Here is a 16,493-nt window from a genome sequence, read left to right as displayed (position 1 = left end):
GTCGAGATATTAAGCAGATATCTGGATTAAGAAATTTATGCAGTCATTAAAAGAATGAAATTATGGCATTTGCCAGTAAATGGATGGAAAAGGATAACATCATGATAAGTGAAATTAGCCAAACTCAAAGGTCGAATGTTCTCTCTCATAAGTAGAAGCTGGAGTAAAATACAGGAAAGCGGGGGGGGGGGGGGGGGGGGGGGGGGGGGGGGAGGCATAAGGGATAAGATTACATACAAACCAATGAGATACAATAGCCAAGTGAAAGGGATGTCTAGTAGAGGAAGGAGGGGTAGGGAATAAACAGGGAGGTCCATGAACTTAAATTGATTTCTATACATGTATGAGTTTGTCGGGATGACCCAACTGCTGTGTATAAACATTAAGCTATAATAAAAACAATAATAATAAAAAAAAAAAGATACTGGGAGAAGTGAAATGCACTCTGGAGAGCCAGACATTCTGTCCACAATTTCCCCTAAAGCATCTGCTATCTTTGAAGTTTTACATGCACAGAGCAAGATACTGTAAAACCAAGTTTAAAGCATATTTCAGCAGTCTAATGATGCTGGGGAGCTAAAAATTGAGAATGCAGGGCTCACCTAGGAGGAAGTACTCAGATATATTGGAGGGAAAAAAAAAAAATCTCAGATAGCTTTTAGCTAACACCATGGATCAGAAAAAGGGCACCAAAGAGAGCAGCCTCAATTCAACAAAAGGGATATGCCCATGAAAAATATTAAACCCTCTCTGAAGGAAGATATCACTGAGTCTCTAATATTTTCATTAATTTTTAAAATATTATCATTAAAAATTATCAAGCACTCAAAGTGAAGGGCTCAAATAACTGTGTTTTTTTGGTTTTGTTTTGTTTTGTTTTTGGTACCAGGGATTGAACAACTGAGAGGTACTTGCCCACTAAGACACATCCCCAGCCCTATTTTGTGACTTAGAGACAGGGTTCTCACTGAGTTGCTTAGTGCCTTGTTTTTGCTGAGGCTGGCTTTGAACTCATGATCCTCCTATTTCAGCCTCCCCAGCCGCTGGGATTACAGGCGTGGTCCACTGACCCCTTCAAATAACCAAATTTAAAGCCAAAAACAAACAAAAGTAATCTAAGCTAGGGTTACAGGCAGGAGAATCACAACTTTTGTGGCCAGTCTCAACAACTTAGGTTCTGTCTCAAAATAAAAAATAAAAAGGGATATTGATATAGCTCAGTGATAGGCTCTATCCCTAGTACCACAAACTAAGTAAATAAAAAAAACCAAACAGAGTCAAAGAGCCAAAAGGAAGAACAAAACAGGTGCCACTGACAGATGAATGGATAAAGTGGTATATGTGCATACAATTGAGTATTATTCAGCCTAAAGAAGGAAGAAATCTCTTACACATGCTGTAACTTGGATGAACCTTGAGATGATGCTAGGTGAATACAGCATTCACAAAAAGATAAAGTATGATTGCACTGATATGAGTTAACACGAATAGTCAAATTTTAAAACTAGAATGGTGGTTTCCAGGGGCTGGAAGGAGATGAAATAGGAGTTGTTGCTTAATAGTATAGAGTCCAGTTTTGCAAAAGGTAAAAATTTCTGTAGACTGGTTGCACAATAATGTGAATGTAGTTAAACTAATGAATTGTATATTAAAGAATGGTTAAACTGGGTGTGGCAGCACATGCCTATAATCCCAGAAATTTGGGAGATTGAGGCAAAGGATCACAAATTTAAGGCCAGCCTCAGCAATTTAGGAAGACTGTCTCAAAATAAAAAATAAAAAGTGTTGGGGATGTGGCTCAGTGGCTAAGCACCCCTGGGTTCAGTCCCCAGTACAAAAGGGGGGGGGTGTGGTTAAGAGGTAAACTTTGTGATTAATATATAGTTATAGATAGACAAACTTTTAAAAAAGCAGTCTCCAAAGTGACAAGCATTGGAATGACCAGCCACGATTTTAAAACAACCAAGTTTAAGACAGTCCAGAAAACTGATGAAAAAGTAGAGTCGCACCAGAAAACTAGAATCTCTAATTTAAAACATACAATATAAGGAAATCCTATAATTAAAAAATATAAAAGTTGAAATTATGACTTCATCAGATTTGTTTAAGAGATTAGATACAGAGCAAGTGAGAATTTGTATGCAGGTTCTGCCTTCAAGCCACCATAACACCAGCACATGGTACCAGGGATCAGGCTACAGCAGAAACAAAACAAAAAAAAGAAAGAAAATAATGAGAATCACTGTGCTAAACAAGAGTCAAAAGATAGAAAAACAATATAAAAACTACGAATTACACAGTGAAAAGTGAATAGGAGTATTCGAATTCACAGAAGGAAAAAAAGAAATGGCACAAGACAACCTCTAAAAATATATTACAATTTTCAAAAACACGAAAATCATCAAGCTACAGACTCAAGAATCTTTATAAACATAAAAGCAAGCACCTTTTTTATGCCTTGGTGAACTGTTGTTCTAAGTTTAGATCAGCTTTTCATATTTTATCCTTTGTGTCTCTAACATTGTGAAATATACTGGGAGCTTTTTTTGTTTTAAAGCCACTTTAGCCAGTCTAGATGAATTGCCCAGACTAGCCTTGAATTTGCAATCCTCAGGTCTCAGTCTCCCAGTCACTGGGATTATAGGTGTGTTCCCAGCTTCCAGAAAACTTTAATGTAGTTATTTTCTTTAATATGAAGGTATTTTCTTCCATCTGGAACATATGCATCTTTTTCACGACTACTTTCCTCTTTTAAAATAAATTCATCTTTATTAAGTTCCTCCAGCTACCTACCTAGAGTCTATCAAATGATAGCTATGTCAATATTACTATGTCAAGCTAATTATTTAACCTTTCACTCAAATTTCAATAAGTGTTACCAATTTTTGTTACTTTGTTTCCTCTCTATTAGCCAATTTCCACTTTCAATTTTTTATTTCTATAAAATATCACCAGGGCTTAACACTGTTAGGAGACAATCTGACTAAATGCTTCCTTATCTACTAACATAGTAACATACATGCAAAAGGACTAATAACCAACATACTTTGTCATATGCAGTAGATTTGTTTTTCACATAGTGATCTGTAGAATGGAAAATCAGCCAAAATGTTTGTACTTCATATAGTTACTCAAAGTTAATATACCTTGGTAACTGAAATTTGAACCATGTTATTGGGGCCTTGGTATTATTTCACTAAACTGTGATAACTAAAATTCATGCGTATCAGAACTAGGCAAAGCAGGACCTAAATTTGAATAAAACAGAAACTGAGTAAAAGACAAAAACTAGACTTCAGCTTCCACTATACAAAAACTGATTGGTACCAAACATGCCCTCCCACCATGGCAAGAAAACTAGATAAAATATGTGAAGCAGGTATTTTAAGACACTGGACGATATACAATGCCAGACCATAATGCCTGATGGACAAGAAACAAGTGAGGTGAACCTTAAAATTGTCCTAGCCTTCTCCCTGGGGGTACTCCAGTCTGCAACACCATAAAGGGAACCCCAGAGTAATAGCACTACTTACTTGAGGAAACAGAACAGAGTTTCTAGAAGCTAAAGAGACTAGAATTGGTGGGGCAGAGTATTAGAGAATAAGTTATGTAGAAAAAGGCTCCACATACCTGAATAGACCCTTTGAGTCTGTCTGCACATGGTGATACTCCACAAGATCGAGCAAAAAGCTATGTAACAGCTATCAGTGCAGCAACTAGAAATCACACAGACCTGGGTGACTTTTCTGTTCTGACCAGCCAAATTGCAGAAGCCTAACTGAACACCTAGGACATGTTATAGGAGTCCCAGAAAGGTCACAAGTCAGTTGCATACAATCATGAACATTACAATAAAGGCTATATCAAAAATCTATCCAAATAAATCTTAAAATCTGCCACAATAGCACAAAATACTAAGTATAAATAGAGTTGCAAGCAACTCAATTGCCAACCAATATAAACTCTATATTCTTTCAAAAAGAAAATAAGCCAGTAACAGTGGTGCACGCCTGCAATCCCAGCAACTCGGGAGACTGACGCAGGAGGATGGAAGAATTCAAAGCCAGCCTCAGCAACTTAGCAAGGCCTTAAGCAACTCAGTGAGATCCTGTCTCAAAAAAAAAAAAAAAAAGCAGAGAATGTGGCTGAGTGGCTTAGCACTCCTGGGTTCAATCCCCGATACAAAAAGAAAAAAAAAAAAAAAGAAAAGAAAGGAAGGAAGGAAGAAAGACCAGAAAAATAGATGTATGGAGGTACACACCTGTAATCCTAGCTACTCCAGACACTGAGGCAGGAGGATCACAAATTCCAGGACAGCCTGGGCAATTTAGCAAGACCCTGTATCAAAATAAAACAGTTGGGAATGTAGCTCAGTGGCAGTGTTAGCCTAGGTTGCACAAGGCCTTGGATTCAATGCCCAGTACTGCCCCCCGCCAAAAGAAAAAAAAAAAAAAAAAAAGATTTTCAATAAAGCAATTCACAATGTTTGAAATCAAATCTAAGAATACTAGTCAAGGAGCAGTAAAACATGACCCATAATGAGAACTTTTTTTTTTTAGACAATAGAAACAAATTCAGGGGGCCGGAGGGGGATGAAATTAGCAGACGAAAACATTAAAAACAGCTGTAATATGAACAAAGTGATGTAGAATATAAAGAGGATAAAATAAGTTTCATGGAAAAAAAATATAATACCTGAAATGATAATATCATGAGATGGGTTTAATTCAGGATTAAACACTGTGAAAGAAAAGAACACTGAACTTGAAAAAACACCAATAATAGGAAATAAAGCACTAAGAGAAAAATCACTGAGGGGAAAAAAAAAATTGAACAAAGCCTAAGTGACTGTGGGAAATTATCAAGTGGTTCAATGTATGCATAACTGGTATCCCATAAATAAAAATGAGAAGGGAGTAGGGAAGAAGCAGAAAATACTTTTTTAAAAAAATTTATCTTTTAGTTGTAGGTGGACACACAATATCTTTATTTCATTTTTATGTGGTGCTAAGGATCGAATCCAGTGCCTCACACATGCTAGGCGAGAGCTCTACCACTAAGCCACAACCCCATCCCAAGAAAATACCTTTGAAAAATATATATTTCTATTATTTGGAAAATAGTAATAGATACAACCTATATAAAAACTATGAGAAAGTGCTGCAAATATAATTATGTAAGTAAATATTTTAAAACTTTCTCACTGCAAACTTCTTTTAAAAATAATAATTTAAGTAAAAATACTAATGAACTGTGGTGTTCATTATATATGTAGAAGCAAAATATGATACCAATAACAAAGAGTAGGAGTAGAAAATAGAAATACAATATATATGAAATGATATATTTCAAGGGAGTATGTGATGCACTTTGGTTTGCAAATCGTATGTCCAATAAGAGTCTAGTATTCAAATGTATCAAGAATTTTTGGCTTGTGGATGTAGCCCACTAGTAAAGCACTTGCCTAGCATCCAGTAGGACCTGGGTTTGATTCCCAGAAACAAAAAAACACCTGGGTTCTTTTTTTTTTGAGAGAGAGAGAGAGAGAGAGAGAGAGAGAGAGAATTTTATTATTTATTTTTTAGTTTTCGGCGGACACAACATCTTTGTTTGTACATGGTGCTGAGGATCGAACCCGGGCCGCACGCATTCCAGGCAAGTGCGCTACCCTATGAGCCACATCCCCAGCCCCATAAAAAAAACACCTGGGTTCTTAGGCCAGGCATAGTGTCCTCAGCTGGTCGTTCCAGCATTCCTAAAGTTGATGTGGAAGGATCACTCGGAGTCCAAGAGTACAACATGAGTCTTAGCAACATAGCAAGATTCTGTCTCAAAAAAAGAAAAAACTTTCCCAGCAACTTTAAAATGGCCAAAGGATTTGAATAGGTATTTCTCTAAAGGGGATATACAAATGATGAATAAACAGATTAAAAAGGGTGCTCAACATCATTAGTCATTAGGAAAATGAAAATCAAAACTACAAGGTACACTTCACACCCACTGGGATAGCAATATATATTTTTTTTTAAATTAAAAGCAGAGTCATCCAGTTACTTCAGGAAAGGAGGATACCAGGAAATCCAGATTTATGGAAAGGGGTTTTACATCAAATTACAAAATAAACCCACAAGAGAAAACATCAATTGGCAAGGATGTTGAAAAACTGGAACCTTACTACCTTGCTGGCATAGTAAAAACTGGTTCAGCAACTGTGGAAAACATTCTAGCAGGTTAAACAGAATTATTATGTGACCACTCCTAGCAATTCTACTCCTAGGTTTATACCCAAAAAAAATTGAAAACGGGTTCTCAAATACATGTACACGTAGGGTCACAGCAACATTATTTAAAAAGCCAGGGCTGGGGTTGTAGCTCAGCGGTAAAGCGCTCACCTAGCATGTGCGAGGCCCTGGATTCGATCCTCAGCACCACATAAAAGTAAAGGTAGGTAGGTAGGCAAGTAAGTAACTAAGTAAATAAATAAATAAATAACCAAAAGATGGAAACAGCCCAAATATTTATCAATAAATGAATGCATTAACAAATATGGTATGTAATAAATGAATTATTATTCAGCCACAAAAAAATGAAGTGCCACTACATGCTACAACACGAATAAACCCCCAAAATATTATGCTAAATTAAAGACAACAGAAAAAAGGTCACATATGCTTCCATTTATAATCCATATAGACAGAATGTAGATTGGTGATTGCTGGGGGCTGGATTAAGTAAATGGAAATAAACTGCTTAGTGGACAAGAGATTTTATATGGAATGATGGAAATGTTCTGAAACTAGATAGAAGTATTGACTGCAGAATATTATGCCTTTATTTTATTTATTTTTATGTGGTGCTGAGGATTGAACCCAGTGCCTCCCACATGCAAGGCAAGCACTCTGCCACTGAGCTACAGCCCCAGCCCATCAACTGCAGAATATTATGAATGTACTAAACAAAACAGAACTGTTCACTTTAATTTTGTTATGTGAATTTCACCTTAATATTTAAAAATACATATGGTAATATTTAAAGGAACCAAAACAAAACAAAAATACCTACACTAAGCCAACAGAAAAGATAAAATGGAAAACTAAAACTTAAATAATTCAAAATTAGGCAGAAAAAAATTTTAGAAAGGAAAAGCCAGTTGGGAAAAAAGCAAAATGGTAATTTAAAATTAACCATTCCAATAACTACACTAAATATCAATAGTTTAACCTATACTGTCCAAAACAGTAGTCATAGGTGGCTACTGAGCACTTATTCATGAATAGTACCAACTGAGATGTGCTATATCCATAAAATACCCACTGAATTTTGAAAACTTAATATTAAAAAGGTGGAGTACTGGAAAGTAACTCTATGGTAGAGTCCTAATGTTATTACGTGTAAAGCCCTGGGTTTGACCCCCAGCACCACAGTGGAAAAAAATAAGAAAAGATGAATATATCACTAACAACTTTATGCTGATTACGAATAACCCACGGTGGATTTAAAAATAAATCATGAAAATTTCAGGTTTCTTTGTACTTTTTTGATGTAAAAAAAAATTTAAATTTAAAATTATATGGTTAGCATCTACAATATTTCTCATGAAAATTTCACGTTTCTTTGTACTTTTTTGGTGTACAAGAAAATTTAAATTTAAAATTATATGGTTAGCATCTATAATATTTCTACTAGACACTGGAAATCTAAACATTGAAAGAGAGACTGTTTTGGGAGACAATCTTTGCTAGATACTCTTGTGAGAGAGGATTAGGATCTAGAAAATATATAAAGAACTCAAAAGAATTTTACTCCAAAAAATTAAATAACCCAATTATTAAGTGGGTGAATGAATTAAACACATAATTCTCAAAAGAAGAAATACAGGGGTTGGGGATGTTGCTCAGAGGTATAGCACTCACCTAGCACATGTGAGGCCCTGGGTTCGATCCTCAGCACCACATAAAAATAAATGAACAAAATAAAGGTATTATGTCCAACTACAACTAAAAAATAAATATTAAAAAAAAAAGAAAGAAAGAAATACAAGGCTAGAGTTGTAGCTCAGTGGTAGAATACCTGCCTAGAGAAAACGTGTGAGGCTTGATGATCCTCAGCACCACATTTTAATTAATTAATTAAACAAAGGTATTGTGTCCATCTACAACTAAAAATTTTTTTAAAAAAGAAGAAATACAAGGGCTGGGGCTGGGGCTTAGTGGTAGAGCACTTGCCTAGTATGCGTGAGGCACTGGGTTCGATCCCTGGCATCATAATACAATAAACAAATAAAAAAAAGATATTGTGTCCATCTACAACTACAAAAATATTTTTTAAAAAAAAGAAGAAGAAATACAAATGGCCAACAAATATGTGAAAAAAATGTTCAACATCATTAACAATTATGGAAATGCAATCAAACTACACTGCACTGGGCATGGTAGTGCACACCTGTAAATCCCAGCAACTCAGGAGGCTGAGGTAGAAGGATTATAAGTTCAAAGCCAGCCTTAGGAACTTAGCAAGACCCCAAGCAACTTATCGAGACCCCATCTCAAAATTTTTTTTTAAAAAATTTATTTTAAAGGGCTAGGGAGGAAAAAAAAAAGCCGGGAGGGGGGGTCTAGGGAGGACTGGGGATATAGTTTAGTTGGTAGAGTGCTTGCCTAACATGCACAAGGCCTTGGGTTCAATCCCCAGCACCACAAAAAAGGGGGGGGGGGCGGGTAGAGTTAGGGGTCAGTGGTGAAGTACCCCTGGGTTCAATCCCTGGTACAAAAAAAAAGAAGAAAGAAAGAAAGAAAGAAAAACCCTACAATGGGATTTCACTTCACACCAGTCAGAATGGCAGTCATCAAGAATATTGGGGCTGGGGATGTGGCTCAAGCGGTAGCACGCTCGCCTGGCATGTGTGCGGCCCGGGTTCGATCCTCAGCACCACATACAAACGAAGATGTTGTGTCTGCCGAAAACTAGAAAATAAATACTGAAAAATTCTCTCTCTCTCTCTCTCTATCTCAAAAAAAAAAAAAAAAAAAAGAATATAAATAATAATAAATGCTGGAGAGAATGTCAAGGAAAAAAGAACACTTTTACACTTTTGGTAGAATTGTAAGTTAGTAAAACCACTATGGATATAAATATGGAGGTTCCTCAAAAAATTAGGCATAGAACCACCATATGACCTAGATATACCACTCCTTGGTTTTTATCCTGAAGAGTTAAATCGATCATACTACAATGATAGATACATACATGTCCTTGTCTATAGCAGTACAATTCACAACAACCAAACTATGGAAACAGCCTAGGTGTCCATCAATGGATGAATGCATAAAGAAAACATGACATATACACTATGGAGTTTTGTTCAGCCATAAAGAAAAATGAAATTGTCATTTGCAGGAAAATGGATAGAACTAGAGACCATCCTGTTAAACGTAATAAGTGAAACCCAGGATACGAGTCCTATCTTTCTCTCACTGTGTACTTGAGTGAGGAAAAAGGAAAAGAAAGGTGTGTCTAGATTTTATGAAAATCAAAGGGAGATCAGTACAGGAAAGTTATTAAAGGATGAGAGTTGGGGAAGAGGTGGGGGAGCTCTGAGGAATGATATTGACCGAATTATATTGTTATACTGTGTGCATGTACAAACACATAACAACAAATCCCATCATTATGTACAACTGTAATGCACCAACTAAAAAAAAATGTGAAAGGAACAAAACAGCTAGGAAAAAAAAAAACACAGAAAACATCAAGAATACAAACAGTAACAAATATTGGAGAGGATGTGAAGAAAAAGGAACACTTTTACACTACTGGTTAGATTCTCAAAAGATATAATAACAATGTATAAAGTTTAAAAAAGATATATCATAAAAAAGTCATTTAAAAAACCAAATGACTACTAATATCAAAGTATACGTCTGAGCAAAGCATGTAAATAGCAATAAAGAGGGTTATTTCATAATGATAAAGAGGTCCCTTTATTAAGAACAATAAGAAAAGTATATTGCTAATGATTAAAAAAAAAAAAAAGTTCAAAATACAAGAAGCAAAATAGGGGGTAAAATTCAGTGGCAGGGCAAATGTCTAGCATGTTGGAAATCCTGGGTTGAATTCCCAGGTATGAAGAGGAAAAAATAAAGGCAAAGTACATAGAACAAAGGGAAAAAAAAATACAAAAATCTGCAATCCATAGTGTGAGATTTCAAGGTACCTCTCAGCTACCTCACAAAATAAACAAAAAAATGAACAGCATGATAAATGAACTTGACCTAATGACTTAAACTAGAACACTGTCTCCAAGAACTGCAGCATACAGATTCTTTTCAACTACACTTACTACAAAAGCAGATGGACCAGGAAGCAAGTTCAAAGGAGTGAACCTGCAAAATATGCTATTGACTAGCATAAATCAGTATCAAAAAGATAACGAAAAGGGGTTCTGGTTCCATGTAAGATGGAGAAAGCACACTGCCTCCTATATTTTCCACTAAATGCAGCTATAAAAAATGGACAAAACATATGAAGCAGCTATTTAAGGACTCTGAAAAGTCAAAACAAAAGTAGCAGGAAGATAGGGATGAATTTGACATAACACTGAAAAATAATAAAATAATAAATATACCTTTCTATTATTCCTCCAATATCCATCAATCTGAACTGCAGCCTGAAACTCAAAAGCAAGTATTAGTATAGTTAAAGAGAGCTCCAGGAAAAAACTAATTCTAGCTCAAGGAGCAAAGAAGGGGTATGAATAGTGGAAATCTCCCATTTTTCTTTTTAAGTTTTCTCTGTTCTCTCCAAGCAATCCCTTCATGCAAGTCACAGTATGCACAGAAATCCACAGAAATTTAAAACTCTGAAGGGTAAGAAAAACTTCCTCTTTGGTCAGAGGGGCTGTGATCCTAAAAGGGAAAAGTGAAACCTCATTATTTCTCCTACTCCCACATCCTCTCATCATTTAGCCCCAGATGCAGTATCATATAAAACTTTCTGACTGAAGTACTGAGGCCCAGAGTACAAAACAGTACTGGGAGATCTTGGAGAAGATGAAGCCAGAAAAGTAACTCCACAAAGTGATTAAGGAAGTCCTATGCTTACCCACAAGCTGCACACGGGTAGATGTCTAGACAGACTAATATCGATATCCCAGGTTGACTACTATGTGGCACACACATGGAATAGATTTCAGTGGCATTTCAAAGGCTTTCAAAATGGGATAAACACAGAAATCAAACTTCTACAGAGGGAGTGAACATTTGTTCACTGGCATATCTAAGGCTCTGGTTCAATCCCCAGCACAAACGGTTGGGGGGGGGGAGACCTACAGAATGCTGTCTGACTTTAGAAGTTGAGCCTAACTACGTTGAATACCTGATAAATCAAAACCAAACATTTTTATTGGATTTAAACAAAACTCAGAGATTTATAATATTAAAAGTGTTGAGGATACAAACCCCAAAATGGTTTGCATACCAAAAAAGGGGGGAATTTCAACTGAGCTCAACAGATGCCAATATCAAAATGATATAGATGTTAGAATTAACAGCTAGAATAAACAGATTCCAATAACTAAGAGCAAACACTCTTAAGAGAAAGTGGTATCAGCAAAGAAACAACAGATTAAAGCAGCAGCAATGAAAATGTAAGAAAACTGAATAAAAACTCACTGAATGGGCTTGGGCACCACAGCAGCAGAAGGGAGATTACAAAACAATATTCCTTATGATCATACAGGCAAAAATTCACAAAAAGCTGGCAAATAAAATCCAGCAATATACGAAAAGGATCATATACCACAAAGTAGTCAGATTTATTCTCCGAAGGCAAGGGTGGTTGTATTGAGTCCTATAGATATTCTAATGCCTGGCTCTGGTTCCTTGGGGGGCCTAAATGTACATCTTCCCTTTTAGTTCCATGAGTTCTGTACCCTTAAATTAGTTGCCCCTTCTTGTTGAAAGACGAAAAGAGACAATCTGTTACTTAAAACCAAAATTAACTGATAAACTTAGAAATATATTTTCAAAATGAGTATCATCCCCAGAGTAGATATGATGGAAGCCAGTTATTCCAACAATGCCATTAATGCTTGAAAAAAAATTTTAATCTAGGCCTTCCAAAATGAAACCCAATTGACTTCATGAATACTAAATGAGTCCCTACCTTTAAAAATCAGATTAAAATCTAGTAGAAAAACAAAGAGACTTAAAGATTTAGCTACCACATGTCAACATTTATAAACATTACAAAACACTAGACAAATTAAGATTAAAATGTAAAATATTACTAGTTTAATATTATTGTTATACCATACAAACTCATATACTGTTCTTAAAAACTTCTGGAAGCCCACCGTTGCATACATAGTAAAAAAATATTGGGCTGGGGATGTGGCTCAAGAGGTAGCGCGCTCGCCTGGCGTGTGGGCGGCCCGGGTTCAATCCTCAGCACCACATACAGACAAAGATGTTGTGTCCGCCAAATACTAAAAATAAATAAATAAATAAATAAATATTCAAAAATTTTTTGGTGGAATAAACTGTTGAATCGTCATAACTGAGAGAAAGTGCAACACTAATCCAAGAATGAGACTTGTCCTCAAACCAATTGTATGACCTTGAGCAGTTTACTTAATTTCTATGCACCTAAGCTTCTTCACTAGTAAAATAGATTTAAATCTTTCTAATAATAACTTACAGCAATGAAATTTCACAGTTCCATGATTTAAGTCTTTCTCCAATATTCAGAATATGGATTTTTCAAATAGGAATTATTAATTTCACCACAAAACTTGTACTGAAGGGATGGAAATCCCTTTAAATGAGGGCAGGGGTAGGGAAGAGTACCTCCTGATGCTTGTTTAGTTCAGTTAAAATTCAAACTTGGTTGCCTTCTAAAATAAATTTTATTCATTATTATTTATTAAGTATGCAATTAGTCAAATATAACAGTCTGATAAGCTAGAATTTTGAACAAACAAATGCTTTAAAATTCTAATAACTATGCATAAGCAGTAAATTATTCTTACTTGAATTTCTACTGCTGTGTAGAGCAGGGTTACTAAGTACATAATTACATAAGAGAGCCACCCAACTTCCAAAGGAGCCATTCCAGTGAATTGTGTAAATAATATGCTTTAAAAAAACATAACCTCCTCACATATGAATTTAGATTTACCAGATATGGAGGAGCTGTGTACCTGTGAGACCAGAATAGTCTTTAAAAGGCCTTCCTAATTATGAATTTACCAGAGAGACTAGAAGGACCCAAAGCAAATTAATACACAGACTTTTTTTTTTTCATAACTTCTAAAACAAACATTCTTACTATTTCCTTCAGTACAGAAAACAAAAGATCTTAAAAGTCATTGGCATGAGAACTCCAGAATACAACACAATTTTTCTAACATTAGTGTTGGTGGTTTTCTTGATTACTAAATACTTGTGTTTTATTTGTCTTTAGTTTGTATAATAAATAAGTTGTAAATATCTGGTTTATGGCTGATTTTACTGTAAGACTCCTGAATTTTAAAGAATAAAATAGGAACAAATTTTTTTTTTTTGCTTGCAGACACAACAAATTTTTAAATCACACAAAATATTCATCATTACTAGGCAACATAGTAATGCCTAGAGGATACATATTTTTTGTAACATGTCATTTTTAATACTCATGTCCAGGAAACCATCAACTTAGTAAACAAATTTATGCATACATTCAGGTGGTATCTTTATTTTCCCCATAACAGAATAAAAAGTATGTTCACTTACACTTTCTTTGCTGCACTATTAAAAATATCTGATGTTAAGTAAAGAAAATTCCTATATTTTTGAAGTGTTCATTTTCTCAGTAACAGTAAAATTTCAATTATCTCAGATTAGGTTTTAAAAACTCATTCACCTATACTGGTACTTAAAGACTTTTTAAATTATGCCATCAAAAATTATTTGGTTATACTGGAGTTTCAGTGTATTAAATTCAAGTCAAATCTCATTATGATAAACTTCAAGGACTGCCCCAAATCTTTTATTGCCCTAGAATTTATTGAAATTAAATATTATTTGAAATAACTACGCCACCAGCTGAGGCCTTGGAATCATAGGGTTACACAACAATTTTTGATGATGCAAAATTGGCCTATACAAAAATTTCAAATTATCACAGTGCTCATTGGGAGGATTAAGCTTTATGTATTCTGAGACATGGAGGACGGGAAGAAGAGAGAAGATAAGGGAAGAGGAGATGAGGGGAAAAACAGAAAAGAAAACTTGGTTTTAACTAGAGGAGTAAATAAAAGTTGAAACAGTCTTTCATTTTGGTGAAAGGCATTTCCAACACTGATCAGATACCACCAACAATCACCCCCACAACCTTACCCCACACTCCAGTGCCCTGTTTACACATTTATTCACAGTGGTGCTATGACTCAACAAAGCCTGGTGTTATGTTAATAACCCACATATTAAAGCCAGCCTGGGCTACCAGGAGAGATCAGAGCTTACTTCCCTTACTTCCAAGGCAAAGAAAGTAAAAGAAGCTACAGAATAAAAACCTTTGCTAGGGAGAAAAGACAAACCCTCACAACTACACTTAAACATCATCCTTTTCTACAGATGCAATGACAAATGAGTTCAAAAGGGAGTTATCTGAAGCTTTCTTCTTAAGGGGAAAGAAAAAACTACATTCATGAAAGGATCCCCAGATATCAAATGGTATTTCAATGACTGCAAACCAAGTCTTCCAGTCCTCTTGGGTACTCCTTAATTTAACTTTTTATGTAGGAGTAAAGAAAGGAAAATTACTTGCTCATTAGAAAGAGAATAAATGCCTACATAAATAAATGCAATCATTTTACATCTGATTTCCTGGGCACCACAAACCAGCAGAGGAAAGAAACTCGCTTTTCAGCAGTGTGTTTATTTCACTATTTGCAAATCTCTGACTGATTGGCAGCTACAATATATGAAATAAATAACCATTTCAAAGACCAAGTGTCATGTTCCCTGGTAAGTAACAAAAACCCTCCCCATCCGGTTTATGGAATTTAGCAGGAGAATAGATTTATTGGCTATTTGATTGCCTGATATGTTGTGAGGACATTTTCTGTGATGGTATGGTTATTACTGAGGTTAGAAAAGAAATTCTCCTTTCTCTCAGGACATTAGTATTAAGAGTTACATATTCACAAGAAGGATCCAAAATGAATATTTCTGAAACAAGTGAAATGTGACAAGAAATTGTGAAATGGGGAGTGATGAGTACACCTAATAATTTTTCTTCTTCCAGAAAAATAAAGAACTGATCTTCCAAACCAATTTGTCATAAGCCAGGATACAAACTAGTAAATCTTAAACGTACAACCTAATGATACTGCTCACTTTTAGTCACCAATCTAAAAATCAGTACATCAGATTTTAATGTAAAACATATTTACAGATTTATAAACAAGCTTTAAAAAAATCTGTTGCAAGATAAGATAGAAGAGAGATTCAAATCCATGCATCTTTACATCCCAATAGTGCTACAATACCTAGGCACTTACCTACAAATACCTAGGTACTTACCGTCAGAGCTTTCATTTCCCAAACTCCTTTACACAATATTAGATAACCAGTTAACAAATTCTTTGAAATGTTACTTTTGCCTGGTATCTGAACCATTAAATAGACTAATAACACTTGTGACCTAAGTCATGAGTCATATATGACCATTAAATGATAGCAAAGAAAATTGAGCTTTTCAAAATCCTTAAAAGAAAGATAGACATCACTAGCTCTCTCTTCTCCCATATTTTTCTTTTGTTGTTGTGGTGGTGGTGGTGGGAACTGAACCAGAGCTTTGTGCATGCTAGGCAAGTGATCTACCTCTGAGCTACACCACCAGCCTCTCTCTCAGTCTTAAAAAGAGTTCCTTCCCCTAAATCTGTACATAAAAGGACAGATTTTGATTAGCCAGGAAAAACTAAGCAATGTTTAAAGAGACTATTTATGAAAATCAACTTATATGTAAGCAAAATCAGCATTAATACTTGGACTCTAAAAATATTCCAGATTACCTAAAATACTGTTCTTATAGTCAGTAAAAATATTCCAGATTACCTAAAATACTGTTCTTATAGTGAGTCAATATTATTTCTCATAACTGACTTACATTCACATCAGTTTTCAGCTACAAGAAGAATATCAAATAAAATATTTCAAAAAAAAAATAAAAGTATAAATACAAAATGTTTATTTCAAGGATAAGAGATAATATAGCATTAGTGTAAGTAGCTCATGCTCAGGTAATGTTCAACTGTTTACAATTAAATGTGGATGGAAATATGGGGATTTAGACATAAATTTTTAGATAAAAACCTTCAGTATCATGGATATTTATAGCATGTATCCAGTCTTGCAGAATTCCATCTTCTTCCACCTCATTTGTAATATAAACTGCTCCTAAACCACTTCAATACATGGTTACTGGGAAACTTCTCTTACACAGTACCT

The 16,493-nt window shown here is 35.1% G+C and overlaps 1 protein-coding gene across 7 annotated transcripts in view; it reads right to left on the bottom strand.

The window, feature by feature from the left end:
* Positions 1 to 16,493, bottom strand: part of Btrc (beta-transducin repeat containing E3 ubiquitin protein ligase) — a 188,432-nt gene that overhangs the window by 136,147 nt on the left and 35,792 nt on the right. For 2 of the 7 annotated variants that reach the window (XM_076834112.1, XM_076834117.1), the window contains exon 2: positions 4,265 to 4,341. The exons of the other annotated variants lie outside the window; for them this stretch is intronic. The gene's annotated coding sequence lies outside the window, so the exon portion shown is untranslated. The remainder of the gene's footprint in view (positions 1 to 4,264; positions 4,342 to 16,493) is intronic. 7 annotated transcript variants of the gene reach the window in all.

Source organism: Callospermophilus lateralis, chromosome 15 (assembly GCF_048772815.1).
Source record: "Callospermophilus lateralis isolate mCalLat2 chromosome 15, mCalLat2.hap1, whole genome shotgun sequence".
Classification (NCBI taxonomy): Eukaryota; Metazoa; Chordata; class Mammalia; order Rodentia; family Sciuridae; genus Callospermophilus; species Callospermophilus lateralis.
The sequence above is the reverse complement of the archived record's forward strand: the minus strand, read 5'-3'. Positions and strand labels throughout refer to the sequence as shown.